Source organism: Wasmannia auropunctata, unplaced genomic scaffold (genome assembly GCF_000956235.1).
Source record: "Wasmannia auropunctata unplaced genomic scaffold, wasmannia.A_1.0 LD335047.1, whole genome shotgun sequence".
Classification (NCBI taxonomy): Eukaryota; Metazoa; Arthropoda; class Insecta; order Hymenoptera; family Formicidae; genus Wasmannia; species Wasmannia auropunctata.
The window spans coordinates 284,972-300,643 of record NW_012027843.1 but is presented as its reverse complement, the minus strand read 5'-3'; the positions used below and the strand labels follow the sequence as shown (position 1 = coordinate 300,643).

General features: G+C 45.7%; 1 long non-coding RNA gene across 3 annotated transcripts in view; it reads right to left on the bottom strand.

Annotated features, from left to right (window-relative positions):
* Positions 1–7,785: 7,785 nt before the first annotated feature.
* The window catches only part of LOC105457782, a 47,964-nt gene continuing 40,077 nt past the window's right edge, over positions 7,786–15,672 (bottom strand). For all 3 annotated transcript variants that reach the window (XR_975452.1, XR_975451.1, XR_975450.1), the window contains one exon: positions 7,786–7,917. This is a non-coding gene — a long non-coding RNA (uncharacterized LOC105457782). The remainder of the gene's footprint in view (positions 7,918–15,672) is intronic.

Genomic DNA, 15,672 nt, shown 5'->3' with positions numbered 1-15,672 from the left:
TAACGTTTCATCTCACGGATGGTATCGCGATTAAGTACCGTGTAACGCCAATCGACGAGTCGTTCGGAGCTCGTACGCGTCTTTTTCGCTCTCGGAAAGTGCATTCGACGAGAATGGGCGTCGTCGCCCGAGGATGCACGGCTCGGAGGTCGGGATGTCAAACGGCTCGGCACCGCGACGCTGCACTCGCGTTCGCGTTAGATGACGACGGATTTTTGGCGATCCGAGAACGGGGTTTACGGCCTCGTCGCCTCGTTCGGGGCCGTAAGAAGAAGCCCACGAAGACGCTTAACCCCGGCGCAGCGGGGAGGGGACCGCGAGAGAGGTGCCCGCGACAGCATGTGCTCTGGGCGTGGAGCAACGCGAAAGAGATATACTGCCTAGCTCGAGTATTTATGGCATATCCGCGCTTCGTCCGATATATATTTACATCGGGTCCAGCGCGGAATGCGCGAGCAGACCGAATAATTGTTTCTGGAAGTGTGAACAGCGCGCGCTTATTAACGCCCCCGGACTGTCGCGCGTAAAAGAAGCGTGAATTATAGCTCGTAATGAAGAAGACGGTGAGAAACATTTCACGCGGCATGCCGCGTGAAACGATGCTCTTGTTTCAATTTCGATACTGATGTCAAGATGTTGATAATAAATAGTGTTGTACTTGTGCATCCCTAATTAAAAAGTACTATATAATTTTATGTGTAATTACATTGTGTTTAAACAAATAAATTATCTTTTTACGTACGTGTTTTTCCAGTGCCATCACATAATTGTGGATTCGGGTCGCGAAAGAATATAATTAATGCCAGAAGCAGAGCAAACACCGCAAGCGTGAATCCACGACTAACGACGGTCACTTTAAACTACTAAACGCTACTCTTTAATTACTCTGTACTTCTTTATTCCGGCACATTTACAGTAAAATATATATATTTTTTTTCATTCGGTCATATTTTACTTTGACTTTGACAGAGTTTGACTTTATGCAGCGCAATATTATTTTTCCTTTTTACTCGCCCCATTCATTTCGGAAGATAATGAATATTTTTCTTTCTGTAGGCTCGCTCTCCGTCGGCATCTTCGTTTTTTTTTCCCATGCCGCGAACCACGTTGCACTTTTTCACCCGGAGGACGATAAATCATCGGAAAACATACGATTTTTTTCACGCCAGTCAACGCTACGTGCACGTAACAAATAGCGCCGAAACATGCATCACGTCGCGCGCAGCTTTTGGCCCGAGTTTATACATATACCGGTGGGTCTTATCGGTCGTCTCATCTAGAAAGCGCTCGTTACTTCGCCGCTTCGTACTCGTTTGATGGAAGGTACGTCAAGAGACGCTACTGCGATTTATAAAAAGAGGATACATTATTAGTGATATCTCTCTTTGACCGTAAAGACGTTCCATGTTGAACGCTGTTAAGCCTTCAGCGGCATGTCTCGGTACCGTTGCTTCCGGTACCATTTCTTTTGCATCGAGAAATCCTGCTTATCGTTTTGTAATTACATCGCACATGTACAGAAACTTTCAAGTCTTGAAAATCGGACATTCGTAGAAAGACACACTTAATATATAAAGCATGACATATTGTATTATATTACTACATAATATAATACATGATATTCTATATTTTACAAGTATAAGTAAATTCATCCAGTTATCTAATATAATGTATATAACGGATTTTTATTTAAATCTTATATAAACAATATAAGACAAAAATTTTTAATGTCTTTATATAAAATATATTATATTTGTGCACAACCGTGTACGGACATCGCAAGTTCGTGAATCCGATTTTCCGAAAAGAATTTAAAACAGGCAATAAAAAGGCTTTCAATCAAACAAGAACGGCAATTAGTATCGGATGTCAATAGATCGTTGTTCGCTAACGTTTCGCACACGTCTTCTACAATAGAATACAACCTGTATGACTTGTTAGAATCAATAAAGGGATCCTTTCATTCATCCAGGTAAGATCGCTAATAATACGATCTCAATTTCAATCAAAGCGAATACTCGAAATTCCGATTTCTATGGCGGGCTAGAGTATCCCGAGACGTCACAGCAAAAAATCGTATTTCCCTCTTCTTTTCATTAAAAGAAGAAATGAAATCTTTTGATTAGAAAGCGATCATTGAATGCAGTGATTTGTATATTACTAAAAGAATGTTGACATTTTTCGCGAAGAATTTATAAAAAAAAATATTCGCGAATTAAACTTTGGAATAATTTAATTTATTTAAATTTAACTCACTAAGAATATTTTTTACATTAAATAAAGTAAGTAAAAAATAGTACATTGAATTTTGAAAAGAAAATAAGAAACTTTGAACTAATTCTCGAAAACCTTCGAACAGTATCTCGTGAAACGACAAGTGGAATATATAAAAATATCATAGACTGGGAAATCATATGGTACTCGCGATTCCGCCACGGTCGTTCTTTTGGATAAGTGCCGGTACTATTTTCACTTTATGATCACCCCGTATTATTTATCGGTGGACATAGATGCAAGGACCACCCTTGGGATTTGGATAGTCTGCAGATTTGCTCGGTCAATAAATATCATTCGTTCCGATACTCGAGTCTAAAGGTCCCCTCGGGCCCTGCCCGAAATCCGCGTGTAACTAACTCGGAGGGCTGCTTACCACCATGTGTTTGCTCTACTTCCTACGTAGAACTTTGATCTTTGCCCTCTGTCTTCGTCGGTCTCTTTAGGCGACTGATAATCGTTAAGTGTTGTCTTTAAAAAACCAAGGTCTCGTTAGGCAACCGATAATTGTTAAGTGTTGTTTAAAAAAAAAAAACTCAACAGTCCACGCATTGAATACAAATTTTGGATATAATCGTTGATACTTTTTCGATTCTTGGTTAGAAAGATAGAAATTTTTAGAAAGATAAACTTGTCTATTAAGCTAATTGTAAGTAAGAATACATAAATATAGTTAGTATGTACAAAGAAAGAGCAAATCATTAAAATATTGTACAAATATTACATAATTTATGAGGTATAAATTTTTGTATGTAAGAAAAATAAAAGCATTATCTTTTTACTAAAGTTAAAATTTAAACGCACACGGAAAGAACGATTTTACTGGAAAGTCTACGCTAGATATAGAAATAATATTGTTGGACACTCAAAAATAACGAGCATTTCTATATATAAAACGTTTTGATATTCTAGTAACCAGTTTGAATTTCCAACAAAATTATTTTCAGATCTATGTCTAGCAAAGTTTTTAGCAAAATTCGTTCTTTCCTTGTATTAAAAACGCAATGTTAAAAAGACTTATATGCTCAAAATCCAATCGTATCCCGATTTTTCCGATTAACCGAGGGTTAACACGTACTTCATATACGTGCTTTATACCGAGACACGGTAGCGTGCAACGTTCACGGACGTGCCAACTGCGACGTACGCTTTCGCAGCCCGAGCGTATATCGCTCGAGCGCGTTAACGAGGATCGTTTTATCGACGATTAACCCTCACCCCAACTGACCCCTGGCCCGGTGTTTGCGGGCCTCTTTCGGAAATTGGTTCGTCGCTCTTGCCAATTTCCGTAGATTGCTATTCCCTCCACCACCTATCTTACCACCCCGCGCTTCTTTTCGCTCCAAGATATCCGCGCCGACCGTCGTTCGCCACAAATTGTGTAAATTTGCCGGCTGACTATTTATCTTTATAGCTTGCCCGAAGGACGAGAACGATATCTACCGAACTGACTTCTTATCGTCAAAGACGCACGGAATTTCCGCAAATTATTCCAGACAACGTTCTTATTTTTTTATTTTATCCTTTCATTCGCATTTAACATTTCGCATTTACAATTTCGAGCAGATTACGTTAAAATGTTCACAATTTATTGTCTTGCTGGCAAGATCTGAATCACTCATATCTTTATAGCTAATTCCCAGCGGCTCTTTCAACTTCCTAATATCCAAAGCAGAGTCGTACGCAGCGAATGACTGCTCATTCGCGTACTTAATAGTTATAGCTTCCTTCCGCTTTAAGTACGGTATTAAAGTGTCGTACATTTTCGACACGCGACCGATTTGTCAGAGAGAGTCTCAACTACATATCCACCCGTACCGACGATGAATGGAGCCGAGCGATGCGCGGAAGGTGGACCGAAGGGACGAACGCGGTCGAATCGAAGAACGGCGCGACACCCCAATCGCGAACCCCTCTTTGCGGATGTATTAGCTTTATGGTCACGGGGTTGTACCGTGGCCGAGCCTGGAGCAAACAGGAAATAGCTCCGAGCACTCGGGGGACCTGATGTCGAGTGTCCAGTTTATCGTCGACAATTTTCGGAAGCGTCTACGCCAAACATCTCGCAGCGTCTCCTGACTACGGCCCTGGGCAGTACCGACCACTCATCCCTAATGATGAGAACGAGTTTCCGAGGGTCTCTCTTTCTCTCGAACGAACGCAGAGAATACGACCCTCTCCCGTCCTCGGCAGTCGTTACGCTCAATCGTTGCCGGCAAAGAATAGTCCTCGGTCAATTCGCAAGAGCTATAAGAAAATGGATCCTCACAAAGCGATATATGGGAACTTTGGTGCTTACGCATATTTGTTTCCTCAAAATGGCTACTATAAATGGCTCCTCAATCGTCTCCTATCGCGAGAAATGACAATGTAATTTGAACATGAATATACGCGCGGAATAATTTCGTGTCAAATTTCTACGATAGTATCTAGTACTCAAGTATCGACTTTTACAAGCTATTTCCGTTGCTATTATTATTTCTGCTTCGTTGAAAAATAACGTCTTACAAAATGATACATGCCGTCCATTTAAAATTTATTAATCTACATTCATGTTTCATTTTGGAGTTCAATTTACTCGTGAATCATGTATCTGCGGCGCGATCAGAGCAGGTAAAAATTGTACGAGGGGATGGGAAGTGGAAGTAAGGATCGCCGGGCGGCCTCTCGCGAACCGGATGACCTTAATGTACATTGTGCCGAGTATCTCTAGAACCGAAAACGTAATTTTGGCCCGGTGGACCACACCGGCTGGGTCGTTGTCCCCACGATTAACATTCTCCAAGCGATTGCACCCACAGCGACGCGCAGGCAATCTCTTTTCTGGACCGTCCGGCACCAGGCTACTCGACCCGTGGTCTTTCTGGTTGCCGTTGAGGGGCAGCACTGGTCGATACAAGAATCACCACGATGCAATACGCAGTATGAAATAATATTTTCGTAATACAGTTTTAAAATTACTATTTGTTAATTTCTGCTTTGTCGAGTAATTATTTTTTTTTATTCACTTCTGGAATTGGTTCTTTTTGAATTCTTATAAATCTTCAAATATCTCTTTTTTATTCTTTAAAAAATATCATTTATTCTTCAAAGAAACATCATTTCTTCTTTTTTTACGAATACAAAGAAGGAAAGGGTCAACGGTGCCGTTGTCGGTATCGTGCGCCGATTCACCGTGGAGACTGTGCGGCGTGCTCCAGCGAAGCTTCTCCGCCTATCCACGCGACTCTCAAAGGCACCCACGAACACGAGCCAAGCCTGTAATTCGTGCGATGAGGCCGCCCGATTGCGACGACACTCGGCAACAAAAATCCCCCCGCGATTCAAGAACGGCCGCCGAGCTGCCGCCGTGCCGCCGCGCCGCCGCGGCGGACGGTCGCGGTGGAGCGTTGATAGGACTTCTCCGTCCATTCTCGCGCAATTTTCCTCACGTTCCCTGAGGGACGTAAAGGCCTCTAGTCGTTACTTTTTGACCCGCGTGTACTCCGTCCATCCGCACGATTCGGAGACATCTCTCTGATCCACCGGCAGCATTAAACGCAATTCGTCGACGTCGTATTCTCGATTCGCTTTCCGTTTGACTCTTTTTAGTTACATCGCTCGGTGATTATTTCATTATATCGAAAAATGCATTTGTGTTGTGATTAGAATTCCCAATTTTTCACGATTTGTTACACGTTATATATATATAAAAAAAAAAGAAAATAAAACAGGTTACGAAATGAACTGCAAGAGAGTAACAGTTTCAGAGAGCGAACGATACACGAAGTCGTGCGTTCTCGACGAGGAACGCCGCGCCGCCGTGTCGGCGGCACGTCGCGCGAAATGAGGAGCGGCAATGGCAAATAAATCGCCACGCTCGCATCACGTTCCGATCCGCGGCGAGGCGAAGCGGCGACGCGAGATGAGGCGAGACCGGCCGCTCGCGAAAGTTTATGATGGTCTCGCGCTCCCTGGATCGGCCTCGTCCCTCTTTGATGTGCGCCGCCCCGATCGCGTATCGGTGACATCGCGCGGCCATTCCACTCGCCGCGCGCTGGCGGGATTGTTACGGGATCAATTATAGCGATCGATCGCGAGAGATCGAATCGACTTAGCATAGATGATTGAAGGCCTCCTTATTGCCGAACCTTTTCCTGTTTTTTTCCTGCGTCCGCGTATTGCGTAAACCCGCACGTAATCAGGCAACTATCATGCTGGTATTATTGATATTCAGTCCGTAAAACGTTAAACACACGAGTCGACCTCGCAAATTTTGCTTACGCATTACGACTGATTGATTTCGCGTGAATAATTAATATTATGCAATTAATGTCTATACCGGTGAAATTCATGTCTATACCGGTAACCGATTCTGCGGTAAAGCACGACCGGCAAAATGTCGTGGCGAAGCAAAAGAAAAAGCCGCAAAAAATGCAGAACGCTGGCGACTACCACTCGCGTGATGTCGCAGATGCGCAACCAACTGTGCGGCCGGTTTTCTACCGTCGCCATTGTAGTCTCTCGGTACGAAATTATTGCCAAGTTATTATTACCCCGCTGGCGAATCTAATAAATGGCCGTGCTCTATCTCTAATTCATGTGATACGTACGTATCCGCCGGAACGGCGGACGCTTGTCATCCTACATCGCGTCTCTCTCTCTCTTTCTCTCTCTCGTCGCGTTTCGCGGTATTACGAAAATCGAAAACAACCGAGACCAATCGAGAACGACTTGACACTTTATAGTTTGGCGGTCTCTGTTGCAATTAGATTTATTCCGGCGCTGCCATACAGGCAACGTCAAGCAGAAACCGTTTTGCGCAACGGTCGAAAACAGTTGAGCAGCATCGTCACTTGCGAGCCAAGTGAGTATAACCGTGAAAATATATGCGCGATCCTATATGAATCTCTTTGCAGAATTTTGCACCGCGGGATCGAGAACTCACGCTTTCGCGATCGCATGGAAATCGTAACGGGCCGCGCGCATTATAACGAGCGCACTTAGTTGTTGGAAGGTGCGCTCACCGAGAGAAGGTCTACCGAGTTTACCGCACGCGGTAATAGTTACGAACACGTAAATGCAGGCGCGGATACCTATGCAGGCGGATATAGCCAACATTTTTGGCATCTCGCCTCGACCCACCTCCAGAGGAGGAATTCGATATTTTTTTCCTCTCCTCCGCTCAAGCCCACCGCGGTCTATAATCGTGTATGCAAATCGTCACAGAGCGGCCGGGTGAAGCAATCGTCCCGCAATCGTGTCTTATTAAGTCGTTCCGCTGATTTTCTGTATTCGATCCACGGGAACCCATTGGCGGAGGAGACCTACCTTGACCCCGAAGCGATGGGTCATCGAGATCATCCCAGTGAGCCACCGCGATTCGATCGAGAGGCTGCGACGACGCGATACCACGCGATATGCAGACTGAAGAAAGATCGCTCTAACGCCGCTAATTCGACTGACGCAACGTCACCGCGTAGAAAATCGCGTCTGAATTACGGAAATGTCACAAGAGCTCGTCGTATTACTCACCTTAGCCGGTCTACAGAAGGTCGAACTTCTATATGAATTAATTACCCGCGCAGCAAGCCAACGTAAAGGAGACGCCGTAGCATTTTCTTGGAATATAAAGTTATACCTGTGTCCAACGTACGTACTTTTCTGCAACAGATGATAAAATATACAACGAATTAGAATTACAAGCAAGCATGCAGAAAAAAATCGCGTATTGCGAAAGGGGCTCAGTCTTCCTTCCTGGAACGCGCAAAATAATTTATTCCCCGATGCCATAGCGCGCAATCGCGTTTCCGGCTTATTACCCGCCTCCCACATTCTCACGTCCATAACCGGCGGATAAAGTTACGAAAGGACAAGTTTTAAAGAGTCGTCGTAGCGCTCGATACCCACGTATTCCACTTTTACCGCGCGGAGTTTGCGAGCTCTAATCATATAGCGGATCTACTATAGTAGCCGTCGTGCACGCGGCTCTCAACTTGCGGGAGGGAAGGAAGGGTAGGGAGGGGAGAGGGAGAACAATGCCCATTTCTGCAATTGACTATGTGATTTGCGTTCTATCTGGTTTCAAGATAAACCCAGCATACGCGTGTTCAACTCGTTGTCGTCGCTTTACAAGAGCTTATTCATTTACTTCTTCATTATCATAGTGAGAAACGCATACTTCGGAATAAAAAAAAGATTTCTCTCTTTACCTTTTTTTTCTCTTAAAAAATTAAAATTTGAATATTCTAGAAATATTGTAGAAGCAGTCTAATGCCGTAAAACTTTTGTCGATATTGTAGTGTAACAACGCGATCAATGTCGCACGTTGCGGGTTTATCCCGTAAATTTGTAGCCGTTTTCGTTGCTTTTAGCACCGAGTTTAGCCATGAATTAAGGCACGCGGGGTGCTTATTGTGACAGTGCACCCTTCGACGTGGGAATGCTAAGGTAGGCGCGCCGCGGGGGATCCCCTGAATCGAGATGCCCCAGAGCAATCCCCTGTTGACAAATTCGTGAGACTGTGATGGATGTCACGTTGACATCTAGCCGGGGTACGACACGCGATAGATGATCGAACGAAAGTCCTTTCAATCAACTAACTTATTGTTGATTTTTCAGAATTGAAATCTAAAGCACTGTCGCCAATATTAACATAATGTCACCATGTCACCGTGATGGAAAACATTGCGTCTGATTAAACATAGCCCCCTGACCGCATATATCATTAAATCGCATCATATTTTTTACAATTTATCGACTTTTAAAGAGCAGATATTATAATTTCTATCATTGTTGAAATTGTCGATTGAAATATGTAAAGAAAATAGTCGTCTATAAAATGGATGCATTTATATTAGTGCGTCATTTACATACTTGTCACTCACATGTCCAGATAAAATTCAAAGTGCGCTTAAGCACGACCAGAGACTGTATATCTAAAATAGTATATCTTAAAATATTTATTATATATAGCAATAATTCAGCAAAAAGTGATCAATTGCTCTTTGCGATGGAACTTAACGACGTGCAAAAAGCACGACGTTTCATGCTTGTGAAACGTTTATGAGGAGCCATAAAAGAAAATCGTTTTATCATGCCATTCGAGGGCCAACGAATAGGATCGGCGACAGGCCGAAATGCGAGGAAAAATCGCGTCCCCTCGCGCGGTCTGTCGACGGATAACGCAGCTTCCACCACGGTGCGAGAGACCATCGTCACTTTGATATGTAAATACCCTGCGCCGCAGGGTGTCTTGGAGCGTGTACCAGCCACCGCGCACACGCGCGCAGGCACCGCGTATATAGATATATATGTAGGCCGGAGTTGCGCGGTCCCGCCGAAGAGCGCACCGCCGATGTGCATTTGCTTCATCGAACATGCCACAATGGAGCTCAGCGACTACGAAGGCAAATCCGGTGCCGAGGGGGGCGCCGATCGGTCCCGCTCTTCCTCGGCTCACAACCAGGGGACATCCAATATTGCCGTTATCTCTATCCTACGTGCGTCAATATTAGCTCGGCTCGGGAACTCTCTGATGTCGAACACTTTGCGTTCCGCTCGCTTTCCTTCGGGAGAGCGAGAGGCGGGAATCGAGTCGGCTCGGAAGAGAGTATTTGAATCTCGAAGAGATTAAATATCCGGATGTCGACGGGGGGGGAGAGGACTCGCCCCCTCCCCGAGAGTGCGTTACGTCAACGGTAACGCCGATGTATACTGATCCGTGAAAAGTATACTTATCGCTCATAAAGAAAATCGCGGCCGGGAATGCAACCACGGGATATTGCAAATTAACATACGCGGAACAAAATTATAACCGAACGAGAGATCGGGCAGGGCCCGGCCGATTCGGGTCGGTCGACATTATACGAGAGAGGAGGCGGTATAGCCCTATTCAGCGTAGCGGCGCTAAATAATTATCGTCTGCTGTTGGTACACGCACCGTGAGAAAGGATAAGTGCCCTAATGGCGTCGTATCGTCCGGCGATCTCGGGAGTAATCGGCGCCCGGTCTCTCCGCTCTTTCGCGAGTTACACCCCCCGGAGTCACACCCTTTCCAAATGGTACGAGCTCGAAAATGATAGCAAGCGAGACGATCGGTCCGTCGTCGTCGTCGTCGTCGTCGTCGTCGTCGTCGTCGCATGCCAAGGAGCAATGTCGTCGTCGCGTCGTCGTCGGGAAACGCGCACGCGGACGCTTCGAATGCAAGCGGTGTAACGCGCACTGCCACTGCACGCGCGCGCACGCGGGGCTTTCCCCTGGGAGTTCCGTAGCGTGATGCGGCGGGAGGCACACACGCACGCACGGAACCACACCAAGGCGTGTATGCCGTGTGCGCGGCGGCGAGCGCGAGCGCGCGCGTGTTGGTAGCCGCGCATAATGGTGCCCGTTTAATGTTAACGACGCCATTTTCTGAATATGGATATCAACTGCCTTTGACTTCAGGCGCTCATGAATTTTCATACGCGTCCGGGACCCCGCGAGCTCGTCCGCGCGCCATGAAACCCGCCGAGGCTGCGACCATCGCTCTTTTTTTCGCTCCGACAATTACGACTCGAGAGAGCGAGCGCGCCCCTCTTGCCAGGCCCCGAAAAATGCCCGAGCGGCAAATGCAGGCCGGATAACAAAAAAAAAAACTGATTCGTTTGATCTTCCGATCTGAACATTTTCTGGTATGATATATAGAATGTACTCGTTTCTGTACGATAATTCAACTCTCGTCTTAATTAAAATCATTTCCAAATAACGTTTCGTGATATAATTATATACATTTTTCTGTCGTCCCAATAATTAAATTTTTAACAGCTATTTTGTGATATAATTACATTCTTTTGCTATCGCATTCGCAAATACATGTTCGATACTATCGCATTTATAATTGCATTCGATAAAAGTCTTCACTATATACAAAAAGGCTTTTGTACGTCCCACAGTACATTCATAGCTCTGAGGATTATATAGCGCTACTCAAACGCCAATCTGAAAGGATACGCGATAAACAAGCGAAAATGCCGCGAAGGCGGCTAATGCAGGAAGGCATTTACCTGCGAGAGTTAGCGTGACTTCGGTGACGTCAGCGACAGGTAAGTTTCAACCCCACCACGGAATGCGCTAGCTGCAGGTGAGCAGGCGTGGTCTGCCCTCAACCAATGGTATTCACGGGGCAGGACGATACCTGAACAACCTGATAGCTCACCTGAGACGCGCGCACCTCTTCGATACGCCGCGATACGTCCGCGTTAACGACCAACGCGACAAACGATTGGGTCGCGAATTCCAATGTTACACCGATTATATCTGTTGCCATTTCCAGTGTGCAACATCGTTCGATCGCGACGCACGAAAGTTAGTTACATTGTCCGTTCGGTTGACTTGCAAAATATATTTCCCAGTAGTCCCGATTACCGTCTCAAAAATCGGATGATTATGTAAATGACAGCTTAGGTAAAAATTCGCAGGATATAAATGTCAACGTACATGATTAATTGCTTAGAGCTTAGAGCGTTCTATGCAAATTACTTGGCTGATTGGAAAATGTGTATATTTTCAATTCGTACAATCCTATTAATCGCGTTTTCTTGAAGCAGCGCTAAGAAGTGACATCTCTTCGCCGATGTCTGTTTAACAGATACGAGGCGTGACGTTGAAAACGTAATCTCGATTACAGACGTCTTAAATAATAATACAAATTAAAGAAATGGACCTCCTGAGAAGATAATTTCGCGGTAGCCTCCGATATTAGATACGGCTGAAGCGAGGAGAGCAGCAGGACCTCCCAGCTGTCCTCCCACCGCGTCGAGATTACAATAATTACCATTCTTATTTGTCCTTCCTGCTGTATCCACGCTGCCCCTCGCAGTCGCTCCCTCAACATCAATTACAGCCGACAAACTCTCTCACTTTAATCTCAAGATTAATCGCGGCCCTCAAACTGCGGGCAATTGCAGTTTCGGCGCGTGGATATTCGCCACGGCTGTAAAATCCATTCTTGACGCCGCAATTAACGCTGAGCGCGAAATGTCTTCCTCGTCGGGGATTGGATGTGTCATACGTGTGAGCTCGCGAGATAGTTCGCGGCTCCATTGTTTGTTGATTGAATTAAGAATGCTTTTCATTTTACTAGACTACGGAAAAACAGTCGGTTGTGAAAAAAAATATTAAAAATTGAATTATTTCGATAACATTCTCGTGACTTCTGTACAACTACATTTTTCTATAAAGACAAAAAGACTGTATTACTTTGTTGTGAAACTTTTCTACAACTACAAAAACAATTATAAGAACTGCTTTTGCCAATTTCTATATACACAAACGAAAATAGCGAAACTTATAAATAATTCTATGTAACGATTGTGTGAACAGATGCCGTATACTTTATTCGATCCATTAGACCCATTAAACACGCGTAGTACACGAGTCAAATGTATGACGGAATATTAGATTCATGATTAGATGAAAACTTCCGTGAGCGACGGCGCAACATCATACGGAGAGGTCGAAATGGGGAGACAATAGGTCCGCGCGTATACCGCGACATCCCGCGCTGCAGTGCGAGGAAACCCGAGACACCCGTAATCATCGCGGCGTCCGTCATCTGAGGGGCGAAAGAGAACATACCTCCCGGGACGATAATTCGTCGAAGGGGCACCCTGGAAACCCCGCCGTGCTCCACGACGGGAGTTTTGTTGGATACGCCCCTGAGAAGGCGCAAAGATCTAAGGGCGAGGGCACACGCGCCAGCACCCTTTGCCGCCGCGACGTCGTCGCTTCCGCACCCATCGGGACGATTTTACTCGGGCGTCTTTCATACATATACGTACGCTCTCTTTTGCGCGCTCCCAGTGCGCCCTCCGCCACCCTTTGTACTTTTAACACAGCTCCGCGCTTTATCGCAGGTATAGTGGGAAGTCTCTCGTTGCACGATTTCGGGCACCGGGCAACGAAAGGAATCGCGAACCCGTTTCCACGTCAACGCCCACCGGAAGCAGCTGAATTCGACGCCCGGACGCTTTACCTTTTGAAGATGCAGGGGTGCGCGGATCCGATTACGAGGACGCAACGTACGTTGGGTGACCGTTTCAACTCGCGCTTTGTACACGTTCGATCTCGCGTCGCCGCGACGTACCACGCCACGGACTTTCAAATATAGTATATGTTTTCGTCATTTTATTTTTACTTTAAATATCTCAAAACCAAAATAGTAAACAAAGGAATTGTCTAATTTTCTGAAAAGCATAAAATAGAAGATTTTGATACTGATAAATTTGATTTTTTTCTCAATATTCTTCACCTGTAAATCAACTAACTCGAGATCTGTTACGAATTTAAAAACATATCAGTTTTCTTAATGAGATGAGCAAACAGTCTTCTTGCCAGAACCCACGCCCCGCTTCCCAAATGAATCAAGACTCGGATCCCGAAAATGTCGGTAGAACAAAGGAAAATCCTTTGTGCTCGTTCTAGATATCCCGGCTGGACAGAACCCCGCCCACGCAGTCGTTATTACAACTTTTTTCCTGCCGTCTCCGTTGGCCAGATCAACTTTCTAAAAAGATCCGACAAAACTGCTAAAAACGAATTAGACCGGCACGCCAGTGAGATCTCTAAAAGGGAAAATATATCTTGGTCTCCGACCGCAAGGTGGTCGACTAATCACTTATGATCAAATATCATTCGAAACAAAATTTTAGATTTCTAAAATCGTCGAATTCCCATCTTTCCTTTTTCACACGCTTTACTTTCCATCTGCGTTACTCGCGCGCTTTTAAATTCAACAATTAACCGGAGCTTACAATAAGCAATTAAATTTCGAGGTTCGTTACGTGATCGCTTAAGCGCGAACGTAACTATAGCGCTAAGACCCCGCGAACGCATTCCCCCGTCCAAAGTATCGACGGCTAATGAATACTCGTTAGTTTCAGAAAGAATCACATTAGCCGCTGTGAACCGACGCGCATCGGTTTATTTTCGCTCGCGCTTCACGACCGAGTACACGTTCGTCACCCTTACGGTTTTTTGTCCGTATAGAGTCGACGGCGGGTTGCGTCGTCGGATTTCGGGGGTCGGCGAGGGAGCCAACCGGTCCACGCCCCTGCCGCGATAATTCCAAGCCCGGCTGGTACGCGTGTTGCTCTCGAGAGCAACGGCGGAATAGCGCGTGTGCGGCGGCTACTGGCCCCCGAAGAGGTTTCAACAGCAGCACACGCAGGGGCGTATCAAGGACGGACCGAGCCAACGCCCCCGTCGACCCCTAGGTGGTCCAGGGCGTCGCTGGGTGGTTCTGGAGCTTTAATTCCGGATGAGTTCCCTGCCAGCGGCTCTATACGAATATGCCATTCACGTGTCTCCTTGTGCCACCGCTCCGACCTCGATTATTCGATTATTCTGAATCTTCGCTCTCTCTGTATCTAAATGGGTTCTAAATTAAATACAATTACCGTTGCCCGGAGCGCGACAATCAAACTCCAATGAGTTTTTTGCTGAATCTTCAAGCAATCTATTCCTAATATATATATCAGTCTCATTGCACCTTTCATTATCTTTTCCTTAATATTGGAATAAACGATGCAAACTTTCTCGTAATTTTGCTGCATTTTAACGCGAAATAAAGACAAGTGCACCCATTTATGTCAGACTTATCCGCGCCGCCGCATTACGTGGCATTATATAAATTCCGATTAACGGCCACCGGGTGTACGGGGGCCACGCGGGGGAATCCGGTAGCCGAATCGCAGATCGCATAAACACACACGGCTCATTAGCCGCGAGAGGATATAGGGTCGGTCGCCTTTTATAGCCAAAGGTGGCAGCAGCCACCGCCCCCTCGAAACGGCGAAAGCATCGTCGGTTTACGACGGGACATAAAGCCCGCGGACATCCCGGAGGAATACGTTTCCTCTTCTTTCATCTACCCTCGCTTCTCCTTTTTTTTTTAACTTGGAAGCAATTTCCACGTACCGACAGAGAAACGACGTGGGACCTTTATCGCCCGTCGCGTCTACCATCTGCGGTTGATGATCGTTGATCGTATATGAAAGCCGGTCGCGCGAAGGTTTCGCGGAGCGTAATCGAGAGAGGCCGAATACGTGCGATAAACAAGTGGGGTGTTCCGAGGGAATGATGTAACTATATATGAAAAGCTGCGCGAATAAGTAAAAAGTTTGCGAATTCAGGGAGCGAGGCCGGAGGGTCTCTTAAACCCCGAATGAAGGAACGAACGATCGATTACGAGTCGCCGACGTAATTTCAGTGCTCAACGAGTATCGTATTAGCGGCTTTTCGTGTCGCTGACAGGTGCAATAGTCTACAATTCGAAGGGACTGATTGATGGGAGAACTGATACAACCGTGTGCCGTCGCTTAATTTTACGCGCGGTAATGACACGCTTACGTATACCTATCGCGGAGGGATGTTTGCTTG